This window comes from Cupressus sempervirens, chromosome 10 (assembly GCF_028749045.1).
Source record: "Cupressus sempervirens isolate cs-2001-9-10 chromosome 10, ASM2874904v1, whole genome shotgun sequence".
NCBI classification, from domain to species: domain Eukaryota; kingdom Viridiplantae; phylum Streptophyta; class Pinopsida; order Cupressales; family Cupressaceae; genus Cupressus; species Cupressus sempervirens.
The window spans coordinates 427,619,304-427,639,966 of record NC_143127.1 but is presented as its reverse complement, the minus strand read 5'-3'; the positions used below and the strand labels follow the sequence as shown (position 1 = coordinate 427,639,966).

Genomic DNA, 20,663 nt, shown 5'->3' with positions numbered 1-20,663 from the left:
CATTCTTGTTTCATTGTGCTTAATGTGAATGTGAGTGATGTAAATGGATTATTTTAGTATAATAGAATATTTGGTTAAATTAAGTGATTTAATGTATTTATTTCTTTGGCTATGTTATTATATGCAATTGCACTTCATCATGTGTTTTAGTGTGCAAGATTTACATCCTCGGCTGTGACACATGGAGTTAGTCATTTAGTTGTTCATTTTACCAATGTCATCCCTATATGGTCGACATATCTTATTTAAATATTTAGATTAAACCTTTTAGTGATCATTCAATCTGAACTTATCTCCATTATGTGACTAGACCTATGAACATATCTATGCATTTAGAGGTTCACATTGTCATGAAGGTTGTTTAGGAAATTCTATGATTTTGAGTTTTTGGGTTTTATTTTATTTGATTTTTAATTTTTGGCAAGTTTTCCATAGATGAATTCCTATTACTAGGAAAACCCTATTTTCATTTGGGTGGATTTGGGATTTAACTAGGTTGGCTGGTTATTTACCCTAATCGATTATTCACTCAAAAAGTGAATAAGTATTGAAAACAGAAATTAATTCCTCACTTCTCAATTTTGGAAATTAAGAATTTGAGGGATTTTTTCCAAAATCCTCTTCTAGAGGATTACATTTCTATTCATTGTGAGAGTTGTGGGCATAGGATCTTCGCGAGATCAGTCTCATTCGATCCGACTTGGGGAGACCTTATTGTGCCATGATTTTCAGTAGGATTGTTTATTTTATTGGGTTGTTTCCTATTTATGCCCCTTTTGTTGTCAGGTATGACTCATTTTCATGTTTCAGCTCATTTTCTGGTTTTGTTTCTGGTAGCTATTTGTTAAGAGGTTGAGAACTAGTGTTCCATTCTATTTCTATTTGTTGGTTCTACTTGGTTGGTTGGGTATGAACATTATCCCTTTTTTTTGGGATAAGGGTTTGAGGTTTCACACCATTATGCTAGCCATTTTTGCATATGGTGTCTGAACCTAATTTTTATTGGATTTTCGTGACTTTTGTGCCCAAAGACCAAATGTGTTTTAATTTCAAATTTTTCCAATTTTAGGGTTTTTACCTCATTTTGCATGCCACCTTGTTTTCTTGGATTTTCTTGGCATGATGTTGGTCATAGACTTGGATCATCCATTGGGATGCAAGTTAGATCATTGTTGCAATTTTATGTTGCATTTGAATGTGTGCCACATCCCTCCTCCCAAGCTTGTTTTTGGTTGAGTGATATTTTTCTTGTGCTCTCTTCCAGTCATTTTGTTATGATCTTTGTGATGGTGGTGTGACATACACGAGCACGCATGCATGTATTTGTTTGGTGACTTGCAAGGCCTAATCTTCCATGGTACTTCCAAGAGTTATTATCATTTGGATTTGGGTTGGGAATGTGCATGCCTACAGGCACTCATCATTAGATGAGCATGGGTAGGGTAGGGTAGCATCTAGAGGGGACTTCTATCTTGCAGTCTAGTGATCATTGTACCTAAAGGGTTGGCAGCGAAAATTTTAATCAAGTGATAACTAAATGAAACACTAGGTGGTAATAAAACTTAAGACAATAAAATGTTCTATGCAAGAGCCTTCCATTGAGGAGTTGAACTGCACAATCTAAACTTGGTATTTTCGATGCCAAGTGAATCTCCATGATGTTAGCCCCTACCTAGTAACCCATTGAGTGTCTAACCAAGACCTGTTGTACTTCCATTGTCTCATGCTCTTGGTTGCAGTCCTCTTACTATTTGGCATGAGTGTTAGCCATGGATGTTTTCTTTATGTGATTTTTTTTGGATCATTATCTCCATCAACACGATAGGAGTGGACCTATAGGTTTCACATGGTTGGGAGGCATAGCTACCTTCACAACAGCTGGGGACCGATGTACAAAGATAGTCCATTATTCTAATGTGATGGTTGCTTGATGTTTTCACTTGATACTTTGGGTTCTGAAGTATGCTTTCTTGTGATTTATGCTTTCATTGGAATTCTTGGATATCATGTTTAGATGATGTCGATTATTTGATGCATTCCTTTTTTATGATTTTAGCATAGGATTTAGATGATGTGATTGATTAATGCTTTCCATTTTAGCATGTTAGAATTCCTTATTCTTAGATGTAGTACATTTTAGTTGTGACATCCTCATAAGATAGCTTTAATGATCTGGTCAGTAGTTTGGGATGTTACGCATGAGGCATAGCTAGGACCTTCTCGTGATGCTATTATAGTTGAGAGGAACCACGCATGAGTTTTGTTATCCTTGTACATTGTGATGTTTCTTATGTACACTGTGATGTTGCTTTTAGTACATTCTTTACTGCTATGTTTCAGATGGTTAGATGTAGTTTCTGTCTTGTATTTATAGTGTTCGAGTGTCTATGACTTGATTTATGGATTTAGTACTCCCCGGTGTGGAGGAAATTCATTTCCTATCTATTTACCTTAATCTTTTCAAGCTTGTTGATTTGTATCATTGCGAAAAATTGTACTCCACACAAGAGTGCAAAAGTTCATGTAATGTGTTGAGTTTCCTCACTTAGTTCTTAGTGCTTCCTTGCATAAAACTCCACACTAGTTATGGGTGTTTTGGCTTCTGGTCCAAGCACTTCCTCGGATCTTTTAGTGCACTTCCTCGTGCGAAAGGAAAATTCTATCAATTGTGTGTCCAAGTGCCAAAAATAGGGGGCATCTCCACTAGTTTTCGGGGAATACAATTTAGTGTTTTAAGTACCTTTTAGGTTTGCTTAATTTTCCATGCTTTAATAGGTCTGAGATTCTTTGTTCTATTTTCATCTTAGGTCTCCTTTTCTATTTTTGAGAGTTTCAATTTGGTAGTGGCATTTGGAGATTCATTGGTGGTCGAGATTGTGGTTAAGTCTTATGTTGTGATCTTTTGATCCTCATTTTTTGAGTATTGTGTTCATCCATACTTGTTTTTAAAAAAATGACCTTGGCTTGTATTGAATCCTTGTTCCAAGGATCTTTGGGTAGGGCATTACATTTGGTATCAAAGCCCATGTTGCAACATTGGGATCTTTATGTTATGTTTCCACTATGAGTTGTTTCTATGTGTGTATTTTTATCTTATGTTTATTATTGTGATATCTTGTTGTGGTTCATGATTGTAACTCTTATGCTTCTTTCATGTGATTCTGACCTTATTGTGTTGTTCCATAGTGATGCCTCCTACACCTAGACCTAGTGATCAGGGTGGCAACTAACAAGTAGTTAATGAAGAAGAACACCAAGAGGAAGAACATTAGGTTGGTGGGGGAGAGAAGGGTAATAACAATCATGGTGGCATTGAGGTATTGATGCCCATGCTACAAGAGATTCTTGCTTGGTTGGGAACTCATGTAGAGGAACACTAATACGACAGTGGTTGGAAAGAGGGATCTCATCATGGAGATTCCCACATGTCTAAGTAGAGAGAGGAGGAGCATGATCGTGAACATTCTCATACACCATCAAGTGGCCGAAGGAACCATCAAGTTGGTAGGAACTATGATGATAAGATTGCATCCATTTGTACATTATGAGGACTCTTTAGTAGTCCAAACCATCATTCTATGATGGTAAGTGAGGTGCCCTCGGGGTGGAGACTTGGTTATTGGACATGGAACGTTTCTTTACCATGTATCCTTATGCAACCAATTTGAAGGCCTATTGTGCAATTATGCAACTAAGAGACCACACATCCATTTGGTGGAATATAGAGGATTAGAAGCTCAGGATCAGCATCACAAATATCACCTAGAAGATCTTTGAGGAGAGGTTACAGGAGAAATTCCTATCTCCTTAGTTCAGAGAGGCTTGTGCTGATGAGTTGCATGAGATCAGGCAAGGGAACATGTCAGTAGACTACTACAAGATCGGGTTCTTTAAGCTTAGGTGGTACTCATGCTACAATCATGATGAGGTACTCCTGACTCAACATTTTATCTGAGGCCTTAAAAATGCCCTTATTGTAGAGGTTCATATGCATCAACCTAGGACTCTTATTCTTGCTCCAGTGAAGGCACAAATTGTAAAAAGTAATCTAGCTAGAGGGTTTAGTGGTAAATCTGGTTCTCAAAACCATAATGCATGGAATTCAAGACATGATGCATACAGTAACCAGTCCTTTCGAAAGGGCCAAGCCCAATTAGCACCCTCTTAGGGTGGATACTATCATAAGAATTAGAAATAGATTTGGCCCAAGGGTGGATAGAATTTAGGTGCTTCAGGGAAGAAGGGGTCCTCAATGGCCAATACCATGGACAAAAATCTCAGTAGGATTACCCTCCTTAGAGTAGTCAATAGAACTCTAGCAAGGGTAGTGCACCTTACTCTAGTGCTACTCAGGGTGGTCATGGAACTGGATCCAACTTTGGGGGAAACTATTATTCTTGTAGCCAGCCCAACCATAAATATTTTGGGTGTCCTATTAAACCTTCTTTAGGACCTAGTAAGGGTGCAACTAGATCCAAGCCTACAATGGGAGATGTTGGTAGGAATTTTTGAGTATTTGTAGTGGTTGATAACCGTCAAGCTGAGCACCAAGGTATAGTAGTCAAGCCTACAAGTACATTGCATGATATTTCCTCTTTAGTGTTATTTGACTTAGGTTCTTTATATTCTTTTATTTCATCATCTCTTGTTCAATGATGTGGACTAGTGGTAGTACGTCAAGTCGAGAGGTGGCATGTTGAGTTAGTCACACAAGTTCCAAAGTGGTTGTAGACTCCTTGGTTAAAGATTGTAGTTTGAACTTGGGTACCTTCACCACCATAGTGGATCTTTGTATCCTACCTCTAGGATTGTATGGCATTGTGTTGGACATCGATTGGTTGGCTGCCAATCAAGAAAGCATAGGTTTCCACCATAAGTTGGTATAGTGCGTTGATGACATAGGTGGGTAGGTAGAATTGTTAGGAGTCCATAGACTAGTCTCACTTCAGATGATCTTAGCTAATCAGCTAAAGCGAAGTGTGTGAAAGGGATGCCATATATTTCTTGTTTCTATTAGTGATCTTGAGGAGGCCAAGAGCCATATAGTCATAGTTGATGATCACCCACTCCTTCATGAGTATGCAAATGTGTTTCTTGGTGAGATACCTAGTAAGCCACAATAGTGTGACATTGATTTTTGGATTGGTCTTGTACCAATAGCATAATCAATTTCATGAGATCTTTACTACATGACAACTTAGGAGTTGAGTGAGCACAAATTGAAGTTGGAAGAATTATTGGCCAAGGGCCATATTCATCCTAGTGTATCCCCATGGGGTGCCCCAGTCATCTTTGTGAAGAAGAAAGATGGATCATTGCATTTATGCATTGACTACCGATAGTTGAATAAGGTAATGATGAAGAATCAATACCCTTTTCCAAGGATAGATGACTTGTTTGATCAGATGAAGGGAGCGCAAGTATTCTTGAAGATTGATCTTAAGTTGGGATACCATCAGCTTCGTATCCAAGAGGTTGGAATTCAGCAGATAGCTTTTCATACACAACATGGGCATTATGAGTTCATGGTTGTACCCTTTGGGCTAACCAATGTTCCATCAGTGTTCATGAGTTTGATCAATGGATTATTTCACACATACCTCGATCAATATGTCATTGTATTGTTGGATGACATATTGATCTATTTGAGGATAGTCGAGGAGCATGAGGTCCATTTATGCCACGCATTGTAGTGTTTGAAAGACCATCAGTTGTATGACAACTTGGGTAAATATGGATTCTACTAGTTTGAGGTGAAGTATTTGGGGCATATCATCATAGGTGATAGTATTGCAATGGATCCAGAGAAAATTTGAGCTATCATGGATTGACCGGTACCCACTAATGTCTCAGAAGTTTTTAGTTTCATGGGATTGGCGAGTTACTACTATCGCTTCATGAAGGATTTCTCATGAGTGGCTCATCCCATCACTTCTCTTCAGCCAAAAGGGAAGAAGTATGTTTGGTTAGATCAGTGTGAGGTAGCATTTAATGCTCTAAAGGAGTGTTTGACTAGTGCACTAGTCCTTGTAGTGCATAATCTTGTAGGTGATTTTACCATGCACAAATGCTTCATTGGAAGGTGTGAGTGCAGTGTTGATGTAGGATAGTCGAGTGATTGCATATGAGTCTAGAAAACTCAAGAACCATGAGCTTAATTACCTCACTCATGATTTGGAACTTGCAATTGTGGTGCATGCTCTTATTTTTTGGAGGCATTTTCTTTTGGTACATAGGTTTGAGTTGCATAGGGATCATAGAAGCTTACAGTATATCTTTATTCAGCCAAACCTAAATGCATCACTACATCAATAGATGAAGTTCCTGTGTGAATATGACTTTGATGTTCACTACATTAAAGGGAAAGAGAATGTCATCATGGATGCCTTAAGTAGGAGGTGACATGAGATATTAGTGTTGTCATTTGGAGTGGATTTGCAAGGCCAGATCTTGGAGGCTTTTCCTAGTGACACTTGCTATCCTGAAGTCAGGGCGAAGATCGAGTCTAGACATACCCTTTAGGGGAGGATTTCAGGTTATTTGCTTGAGTCTGATGGATTACTACAACAGTTGAGGTGTATTTATGTACCAATGTCAAGTGATCTTCGTACCTTAGTTTTGTCAGAACCACATCATACACCTTATTTCGCACATCATGTTGTCAAGAAGATGCATGTTGATCTTAAGAAGTTGTACTTTTAGGTAGGGATGGGAGTGATGTTGATTTTGTTGCTCAATGTCTTGAGTGCTAGAGAGTGAAGGCAGAGCATCAGCATTTGACGGGTCTTTTGTAGCCGCATGCCATTCCAAAGTGGAAATGGGATACAATATCTATTGATTTCATTAATAAGTTGCCTATGTCATCATGATGACATGATTGTATCATGATGACAGGGGACAAGTTGTCCAAGGTAGGACATTTTTCACCCATGAGGACATCCTACACAACTTCTACATCACACGTCTTCTTGGAGGATATTTTTCATTTGCATGAGATCCCTTACTGGATTATCTTGAATAGAGATCCAGTGTTTACTTTAGTACTGTGGATGTCTCTCCAACATGCTTTGGGTGCACAGCTCAATTTTAGTTTGGCTTATCACCCAGAGACCAATGGTCGGACTGAGAGAGTGAACCAAGTTTTCATGTATGTTATGGACCGATAGGTGAAGTGGGAGGATTATTTATACATTTTTGAGTTTGCATACAACAATGGGTATCATAGTTCTCTTGGCATGTCACCTTTTCAAGCCTTGTACAAAAGACCATGTCATACCCCTTTGAGTTGGGATCGACTGGAGGATTGAGTACTTTTAGGTCCAGAGATGCTTCAAGACATGGAGTAGTAGGTTGTTTGTATTAAAGAGCATTTGGTTACTACTTAGGATAGGTAGAAGAAGTATGCAAATTCCCATAGGTTGGATCATCACTTTTCCATTGGTGTGAGAGTGCATTCAAGGAAGAGCCCCATCCATTATGGGAAGGGCTCTAAGTTGGTGCCATGTTTTGTCAAACCATTTGAGATCCTCGAGAGGATTGGTCCTAATGCGTATTGAATAGCATTACCACTTGGCCTATCGCACATCCATGATGTTTTCCATGTTTTTGGTTTGAGACAGTATACTCCCAATGTGACCCATGTTCTTGATTGGGATGCTTTATAGGTGGTGGAAGGGTAGCTTTCTTTGGAGCCCATTCATATCCTTCAACATCAGAGGCTGACCCTAAGAGGTCATGATATAGAGCGGGTAAGGGTCCAGTAGGACCCTAGCGATGAGTCCTCTGCTACTTGGGAAAATGCTACACCTTTGAGAGGACTACACCACTATCTTTTTGTTAGCTTCTAGGAGTAAGTCTATGCTAGTGGGGTAGAAAGTAGTGCCTCTCATATTTGTAGTCTATACCTTGTTATATTTTGATTTGAGAGATATTTTTACTCATGTTATATTTTACACTTGAGATGACTTGAGGGTCAGATGTTATACCTTGATTTCAATATCATAGATGTTAGACTATTATGTTGTTCAATTTATCATATATGTGTGATGATGTCATTTTGAGATGATAGTATGTTTTGTGATGATATTTGATTATCTAATATTTGGACATATCTCTGATTAAGTTATGTGATGGATTTAATGGTATGGTTATTTACTTCATTCGTGCTTCATTATGCTCTATGCAAACTTGAGTGATGTAAATGGATTCTTTCAATATAATAGAATAAAAGGTTAAAATATGTAATCTAGTGCATTTATTGCTTCTGTTATGTTATTATATGCAATTTCACTTGATCATGTGTTTTAGTGTGTAGGATTTATATCCTTGGCAGTGGCACATGGAGTTGGTGATTCAGTTGTTCATTTTACCAATGTCATCCCTATATGGTCGGCGTATCTTATTTAAATGTTTAGATTAAACCTTTTGGTGATCATTAAATATGAACTCATCTGCATTATGTGACTAGACTTGTGAATGTGTCTGTGCATTTAGAGGTTCACATTGTTGTGAAGGTTGTTTATGAAATTCTATGATTTTGAGTTTTTGGGCTTTATTTTATTTGATTTTTAATTTCTAGTAGCTTTGCCATAGATGAATTCGTCTTACTAGGAATAGCCTATTTTCATTTGGGTGGATTTAGGATTTAACTAGGTTGGCTGGTTATTTACCCTAATCAATTATTCACTCAAAAAGTGAATAAGTATTGAAAGAGGAAATTAATTCCTCACTTCTCACTTTTGGAAATTGAGAATTGAGAGTTTTTTCCCAAAATCCTCTTCTAGAGGAGTACATTTTTGTTCATTATGAGAGCTATGGGCATGGGATCTTTGTGAGTTCAGTCTCATTAGATCTAGCTTCAAGAGGCCTTGTTGTGTCATTATTTTTGGCAACTTCTGTGAGTTATTTATTTTATTGGGTTGTTTCATGTATCTGCCCCTTTTGCTATCAGGTAGGGCTCTCCCAATTTCATGTTTCAACTTAGTTTCTTGTTATTTTTCAAGTAGCTATTTGTTAGGAGGTTGATAACTAGTGTTCACCTCAATTTCTATTTGTTGATTCTGCCTAATTGATCGTTTATGAATGTTATCCCAATTTTTCAGGATGAAGATTTTGGGTTTTGCACTCTTATGCTGGTCGTTTTTGCATATGATGTCCGAACATGACTTTTATTAAATTTTCATGACATTTTGTGCCCAAATACCAAATGGGTTTTAATTTTAAAGTCTTCTAGTTTTTGGGTTTCTACTTTGTTTTCTGAGGTTTTCTTGGCATGATTTTGGTTGTGGACTTGGATCATCCATTGGGATCTAGTTAGATCATTGTTGTACTAGGATGCATGTCGCATCCATCCTCTCAAGCTTTTTTTTGGTTGAGTGATATTTTTGCATGTGTTCTCATCCTATCCTTATGTTATAATCTTCGTGATGGTGGTGTGCCACATGCAAGGCCAGATCTTCCATGGTACTTTTAGGAGTTATGATCATTTGGGCTTGGATCAGGAATGTGCATGACTAAAAACACTCATCATTGGATGAGCATGGGTAGGGTAGGGTAGCATTTGGAGGGGCAGCCTAGTGATCATTGTGCCCAAAGGGTTGGTAGAGGAAGTTTTAATCAAGTGATAACTAAATAAAACACTAAGTGGTAATAAAACTTAAGATAATAAAATATTTTGTGCGAGAGCCTTTCGTTAAGGAGTTGAACCACACAATCTAAGCTTGGGATTTTTGATGCCAAATGACTCTCGATGATGTCAGCCCCTACATAGTAACCCATTAAGTGTCTAACCAGGGCTTGTTGTACTTGCATTATCTCATGCTCTTGGTTGCATTCCTCTTATTATTTGGCATAAGTGTTAGCCATGGGTATTTACTTTATGTGAGTGTGGTTGGATCATTATCTCCGTCAACATGACAGAAGTGGACCTATGGGTTTCACATGGTTAGGAGGCATAGCTACCTTCACCACTATTGGGAACTGATGTACAGAGATGGTCCATTGTTGTAGTGTGATTGTTGCTTAATGTTTTCACTTAATACTTTGAGTTTCAGAGTATGCTTTCTTATGATTTATGCTTTCATTGGAATGCTTGGATATCATGTTTAGATGATGTTGGTTATTTGATGAGTTCCCTTATTATGATGTTTATCATAGGATTCAGATGATGTGATTGATTAGTTGGAATAGCTAATACTTTCTTTTTTAACATGTTAGATTTCCTTTTTCTTATGATGTAGTACATTTTAGTTGTGATGTCCTCATAAGACAACTCTAACAATATAGTCAGTAGTTTGGGATGTTATGCGTGGGGAATGGCTAGAAACTTCAAGGTCTCATAATGATATTATTGTTGGGAGGAACCATGCATGCATTTTTTTATTCTTGCACATTGTGATCTTGCTTCTATACACTATGATGTTGCTTTTAGTATGTTCTTTACTACTATGTTTTAAATGGTTAGATGTAGTTTTTGTCTTGTAGTTATAGTGTTCGAGTGTCTATGCCAAGATTTGTGGATCTAGTACTCCTCGGTGTGGAGGAAATTCATTTCCTATCTTTTTAACTTAATTTTTTCAAGCTTGCTAATTTGTATCCTTGTGTGAAATTGTGTTTTCTCACACGAGAGTGCAAAAACTTGCATGGTGTGTTGAGTTTTCTTGTGCAGTTCTTAGTGCTTCCGTGCTTGACAAGGTATTTTGGCTATTGGGCCAAACATTTCCTCACACAAAAGGAAGATCCTCGTGTAGCATGTTGTACTTCCTCATGAAAAAAGTTGTTAGTTGTGTGTCCTCACATGAAAAATAGGGGGTATCTCCACTAGTTCTTGGGGAATGCAATTTTGTGTTTTTAATTACCCTTTTGGTTTTCTTAATTTTCCATGCTCTAAAAGATATTAGATTCTTTTTTCTGTTGTCATCTTTGGTCTTCTTTTCCCTATTTGAGTGTGTTAGTTTATTAGTGGAGTTTGGAGATTCATTGGTGGTCAAGATTGTGGTTAAGTCTTTTTATGCGATCTTGTGATCCTCGTATGTTGAGTGTCATTTTCATCCATACTTGTTTTTAAAAAAATATTTTGGCTTGTATTGAATCCTTGTTCCAAGGATCTCTAGACTGGGCATTACATTACCCCTATCTAGCTCTAACTAAGAACAAATAGTCAGATATCAATCTAGGATCAAGAAGTGGATAAATCTAATGGTGCATTGATAAGAAAAAAGGACTACTCCATAGGGGGAGAAGTCACATGAAAAAAGGAAGATGGTTGTCTTTGTCATTTTAGTCAAAGGGAGAGAAGTTGAGAAGGGAAAAAGAAAAGAAAAATAGGGGGAGCCAAACAAAAGGAGTTGTAAAGAGAATGTACACAAGACATGAATAAGTTGAGAGGAGATGAAGGAAAACATCAAAACGAACTAAAGTCTCACAAAGGACCAAGAATGGTCAAATAATGTGGATGAATCATCGTAGGGGGGGTATTGAAATAAGAAGAGAAAGAGAAGGCAAGGCACAAAAATGATGATGAAATTCGACCATTAAAGCAGTTAGTGACATGCAATAGGAAATTTGATTATTTCATCAAATCTATGAAGAGTTAAGTGGACCATTCATAGGAGAAGGTGGAACATTGTTTATAGATGGGTATGTGCAGGATCATGGTCAACCATACTATGCCCTTAAGTGGTAGTGAAAAAACACCAAATTGAGGTTATCTCAACTTCATGCATAATTTAAAGTAGTTATAGAGTTTATCTCAAAAAGTTGTAACAAAATAATCTATAGGAAATTGAATGCAAATTTTAAAATACTAGGCCTTATCTAAAGAGGAAAAAAAATTGATTGGTAAAAATTTTGGATTTTAATTCAGTCATGCAAAAATTTCAAGACAAACATAAGTATGTGTAAGTCTTACCACCTTAATCAATATCAATTGATTAATATTTATTAATAAGATTCTAGATATAATAATTACACCCATGCTCGTATGTGATGCATATTTTGGGGTATTGTTATTCAAAATAAATAATTAATTATGAATTTTGTAATATAATATTTTTAGAATAAAAAACTCATGTGTCTAACCACTTTAACTAATTCAACACTTTTCAAAATTATTTTTTTCTTTCTTAACCTTATAGTAGGAAAAGCATATAATGTGACACATCTTTCAAATTGAAAAATCTTATGTCATTTAAAAGTTATAGCTATTTTTCAATCAGTGTGTCAATGAACACTTTGTAGCTAACTACATCAGAAAATAAGTAATAATTACTTACTAAACTCATAATTTGATAGACACTATATTGATTGAAATCTGATAAAATTCTCAAGAAACTATTTTTTGTTTCATCAAATTTGGATGAAATAAAAGTTGCCAGCTACATGGTCAAACTGAGAAACACAAAATAACAGGCCAAAAACATGTTTTTGTGTTGACCATGGAGAGTTGGTAACCAAATAAAAACCAAGGCTAATTGGGTACCTAATAATATCGAGTACTCGTTCCCAAATTGGATAGCCATTCCCAAATTAGACACCTGATTTGCCAAAAAAAGTCCAAATTTTTTAATAACAATATGACCCCTTTTATAGGATCCTTAGTATGTTTTTTTAAAGGCCTTAGGACCCTTAAGAATACATATAATAGATCCAATGGATCAAAAGGGGCCATAAGGTACCCTTTAACACTCTTTGACCCATTCAATCAGAACATGTTGTTGACATATCAATCAAGTTTGTCATTAGTGACACACATTTATTCAAATTGTATATAGCTACTGAGCTTATTGTATAGCTATCAGTGTTTTCCAAGCATTTTAGCTATCACCAAGTTCTATAGTTGCTACTAAGTCCTTTGGACAAATCTTAGTGGTTACCGAGTAGTCACAGTTATAGTGAACATCAACAGTGTAAACCGTGCATCTCAATGTATGCTGAGTTTACTAGTGCAAGCCAAGCTGTGTAGTGTTCACCGAGTTCGCAGTGTCATATAAATATAAGTCCAGTGTATGTCATATAAGTCCAGTGTTAATCAAGCTACTCAGCATTAACCAAGAGACTTAGTTTATACCAAGCTTGAAGTGATAGTTTTTACCGAGTCATACAATGTAAATCAAGAGACTCAATTTATATGACAAGTTTCACAGTATCTACTGAGTCACCAATGTAGACCGACTTCAGGAGTACTTGGAAGTGATCAATATGGATTGAGCTTCTACATCTACAAAGTGCATGAAGATGCCGAGTATCAAAACCCAAATGTCTTCCTGTGGGCTGACTTAGTAATATTTGTGATAACTTGTATTGTGGCCAACTTTGTAATTAGTATAATTGAATTGATATATATATATATATATCAATTCAATTTTATATATATATAATGCATTGTATCATATCCAAAGAGCATGTATATATGAGTGTGTATGAAATGATGTAAATGTGAACAAAATTAGAGAAAAGTAGGAGTGAAGTACAAAGGTTACAGCAGTATAAGGAGCAACAAAGTCATATCTATCACAGCAAGATGATCAATACTTAAAGGGATCTCATTCAGCAAACCAAGTTGCAAGATCAAAGATCATCTACTATTTCATCCTAATAGGTGGATCAATGAAATCCTTTCACAAGGTAGACCGAACAATCTTTTGTAAATCTCTTTACTAAGTGCATACTTAATTATACGTTTGTAAATCTGTTCACAAGGTGGACCTAGCAGTTCTTATTGCTCCTAACAGGGAAGATCATCAGAAGTGATCAATGTAAGCTTTAATAGGCTATCTTTATACTGCGGTACTAAAGTTGTGGGTATCATCCCCAACCAAGTTTTACTTTCTATTTGGAAAGTTTTTGGGTCACCAAATCTTTCTGTCATAGCATTATAAATGCTTTCATATTTTAAGTTTCTTATGCATGCAAATAGATCAAAGTTTATATGATGGATTAAATGTTGATTAGTTTAAGAGTTGAAATTGTTTAAGTTTTAGAAGTTACCGATTCACCCCTCCCCTCTCAATAACTTAGCTTAGTCTTGAATATTTCCAACAATTGGTATCAGAGCTTTGTGTTTCTTAGGAGAAAGCTTAACAGCTTGAGCAAAGATCAAGGCTATGGAGATATTCAAACTTGACAAAGCTATTGATAATGAGAAGCTAGACTTAGAAATGGCCATTGCTCAACTCAAGAAAGCAAAGGAGCAACTCTCTCAATCCTTGAAAAGAAGAAAAGAACTTGCAATTCAAATGAATGGTCTTCTCTAAATTGAAGAAAAAATTAAAGACCTCCATTCAAGAATAAGTAAGAAAACTAAGAAGAGAACAAGAAATTCAGTCAGTAAGGTTATATGAAGTCATGGAACAAAGAAACAAGATGAAAGAAGAGATAGATGGAAGGAACAATGAAATCCAGAACCAAAACCTTCAGCAAGCAAACCTTATTGATCAGCTTTCCAAGGAAAATGAGGAAATCATAAGCCTAAGATTTTAAAATGAAAGAATGAGGAATGATCTAAATTTTGAAAGATAAATCAACAAAAGAATGATGAAATCTCAAGTAGACATGAATCAATTGAATGAACAAAACCTCCACAAGAAAAAAGGAAAAGTAGGAATTGGATGTATAAAAGAAGGAGAATCATGCAAGCAAGGAACTCAAAAGAACCAAAGACCTACTTGCAATCATTGTGGTAAGACAAGTCATACATCAAACAAATGCTAAAGAAATGGAAAAGAAAAATTCAATAGAACGTGCTACAATTGCAATCAGCATGGTCATAAGGCTAATGAATGCAAAGAGAAACCAAGATTTGAAGGCAAATGTCACTAATGCAAGAAACATGGACACAAGTCATTCAAAACCAAGGTATTGAATCCAACTGAGCAAATTGTGAAAGAAATATTTGGTTGGGACTACAACACCTGGTGTAGATCTCACTATTGTGGAGAATTTGGACACATTGGAATAAATTGTGTAAAACATCATTTGAGGAAAAGAGACATTACTAAAAGATGTTTCATTTGTATAGAACTTGGTCATCTTGCCAAGAACTGTATGAATACTGGTAGAATTGAAGATGAGAAAAAGGAAAAAGTTGATAACATCCAAAAATAGATGAGATAGCAATGGGTTCCTAAGTCTACTAAGGATACAAGTCCAAGAAATGATTAAGTCACTCAAGAATTGGGTGACTCTATCATTTATGCTTAAGTTCTCATAGGAGAAACTGGAACTATGCTATCAAAGAAGACATCCAAAATAGTTCTAGATTGAAAGGGAAAAATAATCCAAATCAGTATCCAGATACAAAGGGATCACTGGGTACAAGTGTCTACCGAGTTATCTTCTCTACCGAGTGAGGTTGGGTCATAGACTCTATCAAGCAAGGTCAAGAGTGATAAATATGTTCATGGTTATAAAGTCACAAAGACTCTGTCGAGTGTTGAATGCAAGCATAGTGCATGACAGTCTATCAATATGATGACAGTTGATCTACCTCTGTAGTGAGCATTAATGGAAAAAATTAAACAAAAGCATGAAGTCGAAGTCATTTCCTACCGTGAAATTTTGAGTGCTATTGCCAAAGTGTGATCTTCAGAGATTCTAAGCGATTTGAGAAAATTTCTAGCGAAAGTTTTAAATTTATTCAAACCCTACCGAGTGAAGATGGCATCCAACAGTAGCAAAGGCAAGTGAGGATCTGATATGTTAGTTCATGGAGTGGAGTGGAAAGCACCTGATTTCAAGCTCACTCCTACGATTGGCGAAACCCTAGATCTGAGTGGAGCGCAATCTCAAATCCCTCTAAAGGTACTTCTAGTTAATGATATTCAAACTCATTTCAAATATGTTATTCAAAAAATTGGTACATTGGAAATGGATGATGCCCTAAGTCAACTGTGTGTTAATGGAGTTTTAAAACCTGAGCACCAATATTTGGAAACCAAAGGGTTAACTCATATCCCTCACATGTGTTGTCAATTTCAAGTCAAATGGATTAGGTTTATCCTCAGTCGAGTGCATAATAGTCATTTGTGGTTGGAGCAACTAGTGTTGATAACAAAGAAGATGATTCACTAAATCACTAGCCTCCCAATGCTTGCCAAGGTCAAAATGACAAAAACACTAGGTCGGACAGAGTTGAAAAAGAAAACCCTAGTAGAATGGGATGGAAAAGGAATGAAAATTAGCAATATTTCTGATATGGAACTAAAATTTGGTAATCACATCATTGCATATAAGATTTATAGCTCTAGCAGGTTAAACGGTGTGTCATGTGAAGTTGTAGACTTGGCATACAAGTTGGTGAAGAACAATTTGTCATTTGACCTTGCCGAGCTATTGCTGAGAAAGTTTAACAAGAACATGGAAAGCATAAGAACTTCAAAAAATAAACCATGTAAGTTCAGTTCCTTTTTTACTTGTCTATTCTTTTATGTTCAAAAAAATTTCCCTTCTAAAGGCATTGTAGTGTGGAGAAAAGATGTGTATGTGCTTTATCAAATAAATGAGTATATTGCAGAGATGGGTGAAAATTATAATAGTATCATGGACAATTATTTTGATGTATTCAAAGAGAAAATGAACAATAGGTTCTGAATCCCCAAGAAACTAGTTGAGGACTATAAGGATGATGTATGTTTTATGGTGGATTATGACAAAGTTTACACTCATGCAGTTAAGCCTAGAATTGTGTGGGTAAAATCTCTAGGTTATGAGGTCAATATTGATGAAACCAAAGATATTATTGAAGCCCTTGTCAATGAGCCAGTTGATTCTAAGGTTGTATATTTTGGAAAATGTGATGAAGCAAAAGCCAAGATTGAACTTGAGATAAAACTTCCTCAGGCAGTAAACAAAGGGAAGAAAAGAATTGCAAAACTGAATTCCAGTTCAACCCTTTTGTTAACCAAGGGTAAAGGAGAAGATGAGGAAGTAGAGGATGTGGAAGTAGAGGAGATAGAATCTAAAGAAGAAGAGCCATTAAAGAAGAAAGGAAAAGTGATTATCACCAAGCCATCCATTGCAACTTTCACAAGGAGATCCTTAGGGAAGAAGTCTGATAAGGAAGGAGAAGATATTATATTCAGAAAATCTCCACCCACCTTCCAAGATAGATTAAAATTCTAGAATCTAGAGCAGAAATAAAAGATTTCAAATTATTAAAATATGAGATCAAGACAACAGAGGAAAAAAACCAAATTGAAGCCCTGGTGATGAATAAAATAGTTAAGTGGAAATACTCACCAGATTAGCTTGCCTCTCAAATTCCTAATGAGTTTTTGGAGAAGATAAAGCCAAGATGGGATTTTGTAATGCAAACTATCAAAGACATATGTGGGAAAACCTTCAGGAAGCTATTACCGAGCATATCAGATGTTGAGGTAAAAGAGTCATTGAAGAAAACTGAAGAAAAATTGACTCTAAAGTTTAATACTGGTTTAGTTTTGATCAAGGACATTGAGCATGTTGTTAGGAATGCAAAAAAAAATTGGAAGAATATTTATTCATTACATAAGCCAAGTGATTTTCCAGTCAATGTCAAAGATGATGATGATGAAGAAGATAAGGAGAAAGATGAAGAAGAGAATGTTGAAGAAGTAACTCATTTTCACAATGAAGAAGATGAGAAGGATCAAGAACAAGAGGCTATCGAGGAAGCAAAGTTAGATGATGAGGATATTGATCTACTCAAGATAACTATAGAACTCATTGCCTCACTTCCTCACTCTCCAAGAAAACCAGTAACCACATCAAGTGCAGAGACAACCCCAGCAAGTTTGATTGTGACCGCCAATGCCAATCCAATTGTCTAATCACTCTTTTCTCCTACTCAACTTGGAACATCACTAACAAAAATGACCTCCACTTCATCTACCAAGTTGTAGATTCCTCCTTCATCTACCAAGTTGAGTACTTCAAATTTGAGCACTTCAGTTGTGACTTCTTCAATTTTGAGCACTTCAATATTGAGCACAACAATTTTGGACTTTTCAGGTATTTCTGTAAATATTCCTTCAATAAGCGTAGTATCAATTTTCATAGCCAGTCCTAGCATATCTACAATTGTGTTTATTTCAAGTACAAAAGAAATAATTGTAAGGATAGTTGAGCCCAAGGTTCAACCAAGAACACATTTTTTGAGTAAAGGTAAAGAGCTAGAGGAAGAGATTGATCTAGATGAGGAAATTGTTATACCTAATTGGGACATTTCCAAGCTTACCTTAGACCAAATGCAGTTATTTGGTGAACTCCTCCAGAAAAAAGCCAAACAATAGAAACTAAGAGAGGAGAAAGATAAGGAATTTAAGATAATTGAAGATGCAAAGAATATTTTGGTAGAGGTAATAGGTATTAAGGTTGACTCTTCTCAACCAATTTTATATCAATTAGTAGAGGTAGTACAAAAATTCAATGAAGATACCAAGGGACAAGAAAATTTAGTACAAAAAGCAAAGAAGAAATTTGATAATAAAGTGTTGGAGCATATTGCTCAATAGATAGCCATTTACCAAGTAGAACTTTCTACAATTTTGGTCAGTTTAGAAGCATCATGTACAAATGTGTCATCACTTTTTGAAAAGCTTTGTGATGTTTCCAAATTCACTAAAGAAATAAAGGAAAAATTGTTCAAAATAGATGAAGATTTGAAAGCTAGTGCTTAGTAGCTACAACTTGACCCTAGTTCAAGCTCTGCACATTTTCAAAGAATAAGATTTTTGTCAGATATGCAATCAGAACTACTTAGAGAAGAAGCAAGAATAAGATACACATTGATTGATATTCAAAATATGATTCTTCCCATCATGGATGCATTGCAAAAACATATTGTACATTCAAAAGCTCTCATCCATGACAATAATTTCTCCATTGCAAATCATATGATAGAATTATCAGCAAAAGTCCAAATTGCACTTCACACATGCAAGATTCTGCAAGACAATTGGGATAACACCTTGGCAACCATTCTCAAGGTACATAAGGATTTTCTATCTCATTTTGGTGTTACTATGTAAATAAATAGAATAAATATTTGGCATTAATGTCAAAAGGGGGGATAAAGACATATGGTATGGGGGAGATCATGCTGAGAAAGACATATGGTATGGGGGAGAACATGTACAGTATGTGGAGTAAGATATGTACAGAGAGATATGATACTCTACCAAGCTAGTATTACAAGGTAATGGTATTCAGGAAACTTTTGAATTCAATTTTGGCTGATAAGTGTTTTTGTCACTAATGTCAAAGAGGGAGATTGTTAACATATTAGTCAAGTTTGTCATTAGTCACAAATAATTATTTAGATTGTATATAGCTACCGAGATTATTGTATAGCTATTAGTGTTTGCCAAGTATTTCAGTTGTCACCAAATTCTATAGTTGCTACCAAGTCCTTTGGACAAATCTTAGTGGTTGCCAAGCAATCACAGTTATAGTGAAGATCAGCAGTGTAAACCATGCATCTCAATGTATGCCAAGTTTACCAATGCAAGCCGAGATGTTCAGTGTTCACTGAGTTCAAAATGTATGTCATGCGAGTCCAATGTTAACTGAGCTACTCAGTGTTAACCAAGAGACTCAATTTATACCGAGCTCGAAGTGATAGTGTTTTCTGAGTCATACAATGTAAATCAAGAGACTCATTTTATATGATGAGTTTCATAGTATCTACTGAGTCACCAATGCAAACCAAGTTTAAGACTACTTGGAAGTGATTAGTATGGACTGAGTTTCTCTATCTACCAAGTGCATGATGATTTTGAGTAGTGATAGTGGATGTTGAGTATTAGAACCTCAATGAGTTAGTCTTCAAAACCTGAATGTCTTCATGTGGGCCAACTTAGTAATATTTGTGATAACTTGTATTGTGGCCAACATTGTAATTAGTATGATTGGATTGATATATATGCAATGCATTGAATCATATCCAAAGAGCATGTATGTATGAGTGTGTATGAAAAGATGTAAATGTGAATAAAATTAGAGAAAAGGAAAAGGAGTGAATTAAAAAGGCTACAATAGTATAAGGAGCAGCAATGTTATATCTATCACAAAAAGATGATCAGTACTTAAAGGAATCTCATTCAACAAACCAAGTTGCAAGATTAGAGATCATTTACTATTTCATCCTAATAGGTGGATCAATCAAATCCTTTCACAAGGTAGACCTAACAGTCTTTTGTAAATCTCTTACTGAGTGCATACTTAATTGTATATTTGTAAATCCTTTCACAATGTGGACCTAGCAATCCTTATTGCTCCTAATAGTGTAGATCATTAGAAGTGATCAATGTAAGCTTTAACAGGCTATCTCTATACTATAGTACTAAAGTTGTGGGTATCATCCCCACCCCAGTTTTACTTTCTATTTGGAAGGTTTCTAGGTCACCAAATCTTTGTGTCACACTATTATAAATTTTTTCATATTTTTAGTTTCTTGTGCATGCAAATAGATCAGAGTTTATATGATGGATTAAATGTTGATTGGTTTAAGAGTTGAAATTGTTGAAATTTTAGAAGTTACTAATTCACCCATCCCCTCTCAGTAACTTAGCTTAGTCTTGAATATTTCCAACAGTGTGCTTATGGGTCCTAGGACCCCTAACCACATAAATAATATGGTTTAATGGCCCAAAAGGGGTCCTAGAATTCCCCCTCACCCCTTTTGACCC

General features: G+C 36.0%; 1 long non-coding RNA gene across 1 annotated transcript in view; it reads right to left on the bottom strand.

Moving 5' to 3' along the window:
* LOC149534539 (uncharacterized) overlaps nucleotides 1-20,663 on the bottom strand; it is a 140,482-nt gene that overhangs the window by 93,665 nt on the left and 26,154 nt on the right. The window lies entirely within an intron of this gene.